This window comes from Podarcis bocagei (assembly GCF_964188305.1).
Source record: "Podarcis bocagei genome assembly, chromosome: 1".
Lineage (NCBI taxonomy): Eukaryota > Metazoa > Chordata > Lepidosauria > Squamata > Lacertidae > Podarcis > Podarcis bocagei.
In genome coordinates this window covers 50,118,234-50,126,234 of record NC_138125.1, presented here as the reverse complement: position 1 = coordinate 50,126,234, position 8,001 = coordinate 50,118,234, and the positions used below count along the sequence as shown (strand labels likewise).

General features: G+C 39.8%; 1 protein-coding gene across 1 annotated transcript in view; it reads left to right on the top strand.

Annotated features, from left to right (window-relative positions):
• Positions 1 to 3,076: 3,076 nt before the first annotated feature.
• The window catches only part of RAD51B (RAD51 paralog B), a 403,358-nt gene continuing 398,433 nt past the window's right edge, over positions 3,077 to 8,001 (top strand). The window contains exon 1 of the mRNA XM_081212884.1: positions 3,077 to 3,404. The gene's annotated coding sequence lies outside the window, so the exon portion shown is untranslated. The remainder of the gene's footprint in view (positions 3,405 to 8,001) is intronic.

Sequence of the window (8,001 nt, the reverse complement as noted above, 5' to 3'; positions counted from 1 at the left end):
CTTGACTTATTACTATGTGCAAATGCCATCATTATCTCCAAAGACGCCTGTTTCTTGGGAGAAAAGCAATGAAAACCTTGACAGCATCTTAAAAAGCAGAGACATCACCTTGCAAACAAAGGTCCGTATAGTTAAAGCCACGGTTTTCCCAGTAGTGGTGTATGGAAGTGAGAGCTCGACCATAAAGAAGGCTGATCGCCGAAGAATTGATGCTTTTGAATTATGGTGCTGGAGGAGACTCTTGAGAGTCCCATAGACTGCAAGAAGATCAAACCTATCCATTCTTAAGGAAATCAGCCCTGAGTGCTCATTGGAAGGACAGATCGTGAAGCTGAGGCTCCAATACTTTGGCCACCTCATGAGAAGAGAAGACTCCCTGGAAAAGACCCTGATGTTGGGAAAGGAGAAGGGGACGACAGAGGACGAGATGGTTGGATAGTGTCTTCGAAGCTACCAGCATGAGTTTGACCAAACTGTGGGAGGCAGTGGAAGACAGGAGTGCCTGGCATGCTCTGGTCCATGGGGTCACAAAGAGTCAGACACGACTAAATGACTAAACAACAACAATAAAACCATCACAGGAGAACAGGCTATACAAATACATTGACATGATTCATTTGGATTTGTTTCTCTTATCTGTATTTCACATGAGTCATTAACTGTTTTCTTAAATTCTCATACCATAGTCTGGAGGAGTATTTCACTCTGAAAGTCCTGCCACGTGGTTACTTTCTGTTCTGTCTTCTGTCGTGGTTGCTTTTTTTTTTTTAAATAGATTCAATAGTTTAGTACCATGGAATTTGAGATAGATTTGTCTCAGCCTTTCACAGATTATTTTCTACAATTAGACCCCTTAACTCTGAGGCAAAAGGGAAGTGAGAAAGCAAATGCCAATGTCATAAATCCATAGGCACATGTTCCTGTCCAGATAAGGCAAACGTTTAAAAATAAAACCCATGGATGTGTGCTCTCAAAGCCAGGTGAATAAACATAGATAGGTGAACATAGTATAAACTCACTCCTATCCTCCCAATATAACTTTATGGGAGATTTTTTAAAAATATCCATGCCTAAAACTAGAAGAAAAATGGTATTTAATAGTATAGCTGTAGTTTAATAAATACTGCAGGAACACAAATCACCAAGTGGATCTTCTGTTTTACAGCAACTCTTCTTCAATACTTCTTTCCCTTTCAAGCAGGCCCTTTGGGTGAAGGGGGAATGTGACTAACACATAGAGGAGGCCACATCAACCTGAAAAAAGTACAGTCCGAGAAGGAAGGGTGTGTTTCGTGGGGGAAGGGGGAGATTCAGCCAATGACCATCTCAGGTGACAATCCCCCCCACACACACCTGGGAGTAAGTCTCTCTGAATTCTGAGTAGAGGTGTAGCACCCTGCTTGTGGTTAACGCTTAGCTGGAATTAAATATTCAACGCAGCAATAGAGAAATTAAAATAATAATTTATTTGTCAGACAAATAAATGAGAGACACAGTGGTATATGGATACCAAAGCTCTGCCCTTCCAGCCCCGATGGCCAGCACTTATATTCCCTCAGCCCAGCCCCCTTGCTCCTCCTTTGGCTGTCTCTGTCCAATCAGCCTGGTTGAAATTCCTATTGGCTGTTTGCTAGAACCAATCATAAAAGATACACCCATTTCCTATTACCTTTTATGGGAGACAAAGAGCTATATTTCCTTCTATCTATAAATGGCAGACAAGTAGCCATATATCTTACATTTACCTCGACCAGGCACCTTAATTACCAGATAACCTTTGGCCCCTGTTGCCCTATTCACTGCAAAACAGATGGCTAAAGCAGATGGTGCATGGTTTTTAATTTTTATCTTAAAGAGATCTTGGGTTCACCTTCTCACACACCATCAATGAAATAAGAATCTAACATAAGAATCTAACATTTCTTACTTTCTAAATCCTTTGCATAATTACATTTAAGCCAATATATTTCATACATAACATATATAGATTTTTAGAAGAAAAGGAACTTAGTAAAAAGGAATTTAGTAAAAGCTAAGTTCTCTAAGTTCTCTGAAGCTTCAAAGCAGCTTCAGAGAGAAGCCTCTTTCCTTAGCCAGCTGCTGTTTCTATTAGCTCTTGCCCTTTTAACCTTATGAAAATATGGCTTGAGTCTTCTATTAAACAATAAAACTTACTCTTTACCAACTCTTAATTGTGTTTTTGCAGCTTGATTGTATTCTGTAATTTGTATGGTCAGTGTGACCTTTTGCTCCTAGCCTGTAATTTCCTTTTACAACCCTGAGGCACTCGTCTCCTGCTAATGCTAATGCTAATCAGAGGGGCCCTTAAACAGGAAGATAAACAGCTGCCAGAGTATTCAGCTGGTTTCTGCCTGGCATGAGAGATACAAACATTTACAAATATATTTTTTAAGCTCATTTTAAAAATGCAGGTCTTCATCGGATGCCTCAGAGGTGCATAAGTTTGCACTACCTGACTCTTTCAAAGGTTCTGCTTTCAAGGTGTTCCAGCAGGAAATATGGCAGCAGTTGGATGATTTAGAAAAACAAATGTAACTTTTGATCTCTGATTGACTTAGGTAGGAATGTGTATAAAGCTGGAACTGATCAACAAAGTGACTTTGGTTCATCTAGCTTAATTCTATACACATAGAAATTAACTTCACTGAAAAACTTCAAATTTTCCTCTGTTAGCATATGGTATTGCACAAAATACATAACCGTAGATTTCCAGAACAGAAGTTAAAACCCTTACAGGAAAACAAAGATTACATTATTTTTCTGGCTATAGGACTGAGAACAAGGATTAAGAGAAAGCTGTTTGCCTACAAAAAATGGCTTCATATTCCAGATTCAATATTTTTTGTGGCTTTGCAAACTTCAAGATGACCTTGCCCTCCTTCAGTAGAAATTAGCTGTGGGACAGAATGGGAGATGCAATAATACAGTGGTACCTCTAGTTACGAATGCTTCTGGTTATGAACGCTTCAGGTAACAAGCTCCACTAACCTAGAAGTAGCTGCTCCTGGTTGTGAACTTTGCCCCAGGATGTGAACGGAAGTCGTGCATGCAATGGGAGGCCCCATTAGTGAAAGCGCGCCTCAGGATAATAATGGTTTCAGCTTAAGAATGGAACTTCAGAACAAATTAAGTTCATAACCAGAGGTAGCTGCTAGGGCCATGTTTCTGTTTCAAGTTGGATACTAAAATTAAGTCCAAAGGCATACGTAGTAGGCAAAAAAGATTGGTGCCAGGAATTGTCAGGCAGCATTTCCTGACTGCATCCTTGATCTTCAGTGGTGTTTCCCTTCAGCCTCCACCTACCAGGCAACAGCTCTCACTGATGTCCTCTGAGGCAAGGGAATGGGGCCCAGCAGCAGAAATTTGCTTGGTCAATGACAGAGGTAAGACTTGACTCATGTATCAGTAAGTAAGCCATTCCCTTGGGTAAATAATTGTAGCTCAGTGGCAGAGCATACATTTTGCATGCATAAGTTTTCCCAGGTTCAATCCATGACATCTTCAGGATAGACTGGGGAAGATCCCTCTTTGAAATCCAGGAAAGCTGCTGCCAATCAGTGAGGACGCTATAGAGCTACATGGATCAATGGTCTAAGGTAGCTTCACCTAACCTGGTGCTTGCCAGATATTTTGGACTACAACTCCCATGAACCAGAGCCAGCACTGACATCCAGGGGGCAGCAGCTTGGATAACAGATCAGCTTCTTTTGTTCCTAATAAAAATATTTAGTGAGCCTTCTGCACCATGATATACATATCATTAGGTCACTTTATGGAGTGAATGAAGGCCACAGCAATGCCCTGTATGCATTAAATATACTTATTAAAATGTAGGGATAAAATGAGTACTGTACGTTCTTGTGTTCTCAGTCCTGGATTGAGAACTTATTGTTCCAAGATAATCTGCTGAGTAAAGTGTGCAGTTTCTCTGTCAAGGGCACCTCAATAGTCAGATCTCATATGGAGATAAACACGTGGACTGTGAGTCTACTTTACTGTTGCCAGCCACGCAGAAACCCTGTTTTGTTACAGAGTCAGTAGTTCTAGATCAGCTGACTCTCTGCCTTTTTCCTCCTCTGGTACAATTTCCGCTGAAGTACTTAGCTTGCTTCTTCTTTTTAGTGATAAAAAATATGCAAGACTGCAGCCGAGGGAAGCAAGCATGACTCTAGAGAGGATGTCTTGGATAATGGATTAAAATGTAGTTTGATTCATTGGGTCATTATGAAACAAATGTCTTCTAATGGATTTTGTTTATTTTAGTTTTCTTTCCAATATGTGTAACTACTTTTCTGCCAAAAAACGCATCCAAATTGATGCACAGCATAATAATTAAACCACAATGCAATGTACATTTTTTAAAAAATCCATAAAACCACATAAAACATAAATAAATAATACTAAAATACTAGGCGGCAGGAAGAAATAGCACTCATCAAATAAATGACAGATTAGATAATTTTCTAAGGGCATGGTCTTATTCTTTAGATCCTGGCAAAGGGCACCACACACGGTGAACAAGGCAGTTTCTGCAGAAAAACTGGGCCTTAAATCCAATCAAAATTTATTGAATAAATTTTTAAAAATCCAATAGCACCTAGACTTGGCAGATGCTTTGCCTGGGAAAGAAAGGCTAGCTACCTGCTGAAAGTTGCTAACTTTCTTCAAGTCCAATATACTGTAGTTTTTTGTTTCAGGAACAGTTTTACTACAGCCTTTTTAAAGATAGCTGGGACTGCCCCCCTGTCTCATTTACCAGACTCAACTAGATACTCCCTCCCTGCTAGATGCAGTAAGTCAAGAGTGACAAGGATCAGGAATACAGGTTGGTTGGTTGGTTGGTTGGTTGGTTGGTTGGTTGGTTGGTTGGTTGAACTTAGCCATGTGCCTTGTCCAAGTCCTCAGGCCTTTATAACTGAACGTCATCCAACAAACTTGGACCAGATGGTGTGCTGGATACCTCCATTTAGATTTTCTACTGGGTCTGGTTGTTAAGAGTCCCCGAGCCACTGTGAAGACATAATGCTGGCAAGGGAAGATGCTTCTGTGCTACCATCATAGCCTCAGAATAGGCTCGATAGTAGGCTAACTTGTATTCATTCCAGTCATGTCAGCTCATCAGGCAAATGTACTTCACCTTATAAATTCAGGACAGTGTCTGGGAAGTGGGAGAGAGAGAAAGTAACAGCAGAAAAATATAGCTCCAAGTAATAGATTACTATTATTAATAATAGTAATAGTTATAATCTATTGTATATGATGGTTGCAACTAATAGCAGATCCGTCTAAATACAATTTGCCTGATACATTCCATCAGGGCCCTTTGCTCCTGTACCAAAGCATAGCAATTTGCAATGCAATAGGATCATGCCTGTCTCAAGGGCCAATTCACAAACTGGTGTTACTGTATTTTCAATATGTGCAGATCACTTTTTCCCTGCCTGAACTGAGTATTTATGCAGCAAACTAGTATTGTGAAACAGCTGCTATGGATATAAATCACCCTGGCCTTTGACACCAATATACTCTATTTTATAATTACTCCACCCTATTCTGTTTATTGTCATTTGTTTCAACTGCTTTTAATATTGCATTTTAAATTGTTGTAAACTACCCTGAGCCTTCCAAGTGGAGATGCAAGAATTAAACTTGGGGTTGCTTTAATGCAAAACAAATGCTTGACCACTCAGTTATGGCTCCTCTTCTTGATTTAAATATGAGTGTTGGTGGATCAATTAGTTAATTAACTGATAAAATTTACATTAAATTCCATATGAGAGAATGTGGCTTCTTAACATTGAGTAATGGCCTTAGCTATTTGGGTTCATGGTAGTTGATTCACACAGCTGGTTTAAAATGCCTACATTCCATTCAAGGAAAAATTCAATGATGATGATGAAATAATAATAGTAATAATAATAATACCCAACAAGTGGCTATGTGACAGAGAAGACATAAGGCAAATCTACATTACATGTGTCTCAAATGGGCAAGGCAGACGGCAAAAACAACGCTGATCATTAAATCAGAAAAGTTATGAGCTCAGTTAATATTTTTCCTTAGTGTTCATTAGACTTCTGAGGCTGAAAGTATAGTACTTCAGTTCACTATTGAAAGTGAGTTTATAGTCTCCCTCTACATAAAATGTTTACTGCTCTTCTCTGTGGTTCATTTATTGAATTATGTACCACTGCCATCTCCTGGCCATATGTTTATTGCTCATTCAGATTTATGTTAAGATATTTCTAAGCAATACTGTATGTATTAATTCAAAACTAATTCCAGTTCAGTTCTAGCCACTTAAAACAGACCAGACAAGATTCTGTACACTTCACATACATTTAAACCATTCCATTAACTAACAGAAAGTATCTCTTTCACGACTGTTACACACAAGCTAAATGTCCTCAGCAGAAGTACCACTCATGAAGAAAAGTGTGTAAAACTTATAGACACACATATGCCCATTTTTCACTGGATGTTCAGACCTTCCAAGTATCCCTACTTTCCAAGGACAGTCCCAGATTTACTGAAGCCATCTCAGTTTCTGATTTGATCCCGGAATGTCCCATTTTTCCTTAGGATGTCCCTATTTTCATCAGAGAAATGTTGGAGGGTATGGTTGTTTAGGGGAAAAGGTGGCACTCATTAGACTGCTGTTGATCTCCAATCACTCTACAATGGCTAAACCTGATGCCTACAAAGGGCTCACAATCAGGGCATAAAGGCAATTTTCTTTCCTATGCTAATTATTTCCCACCAACACTTGTTTTTTATATATATCTTCAACAGTTCTAGGTGTAATAATACTTTCTCCAGTTTAGCCAGAACAGATGTTGGGCTAACTGGACTGTAATTTCCTGGCATCCCTTCTAAAAAAAATAATCAAAAAAACCAGTTTTTACATTGGCTGCTTTGCAACTTTCCTTTAAGGAGGCCTATTTCATTGAGAACAGAGTTGCATATTTTTGTCAACAGTAATGCAGTTTTACAGTACTCTCAAGTGTATTTCATTTGGACCCAGTGACTTGTTAATTTTCATCGACACTTTACTATTATAAACCCTTTTCAACTAACAGGACATTGCAGGTCTATTTTAGAAGTGACTGCCACAGACAGATAAGTGCTGTTTCCCCTTTAACCAAGAGAAGGGAAACACATAGGATCTTGGAAAACAATCCTCTTAAAGGAGTCAAGGCTAAATGTAGAATAATCCCAAAGACCTCTTGTTTATCCTGTTGAGCTTCAGCTGAAAAGCATGCAGACTCATCCTCTCTGCAAGAGGTCCCTGCTTTATAGCTCAGAAATCAGCTGCCCTGCTTACTTATCCAACAGTGGCAGATTTGCTGGTGCATGTGTACCTCCAGTTGTTGCTGAACTCCAACTCCCATCATATCTGTCCATTGGCTATTCTGGCTGAGGCTGGAAGGAGTTGGAGACTAACAAAACTGGAGGGCCACAGGTTCCACATCCCTCCCCTAAGAGCTTATAGTATTCTGAAGAGGGTGTTGGCATGCATTCCACCCAGGATGCTGTTAGCTTTGCAAGACACCAAATCCATTTGGAGTAAGAGTCCTTGGAGAAGTTACTAGACTGGGGGGAAATGCTTCCTTCAATCCTAATTAAGTCTCCCACAGGACTCTTTCCATTGTGAAGACCGTAGAATCCCTAACAGCATGAAGTATCCTGGAATGCTGTGTGTATGAAACTATGTTTATGTGCTATGTGCTACGAAATGCACATTCTTTGGGCCCAATTTCCCCCATTTAACTCTCCATTAAACATAGGAAAGAGAAGGTTAAACGAAACTCTTTCCAAGCTCTACTGTCAAGTCATCACCTTTGATCTCACCTACATCTGAATTCTATGAGAATTGCCCTAAGGTGCTAGATAGCTAAGTGTCAGGGGTACAGGGACAGAGGCACAGGGAAGGCAGGAAATGGAGAGCGATGGAGAGGAATCCCAGGACAGCGAGGAAGA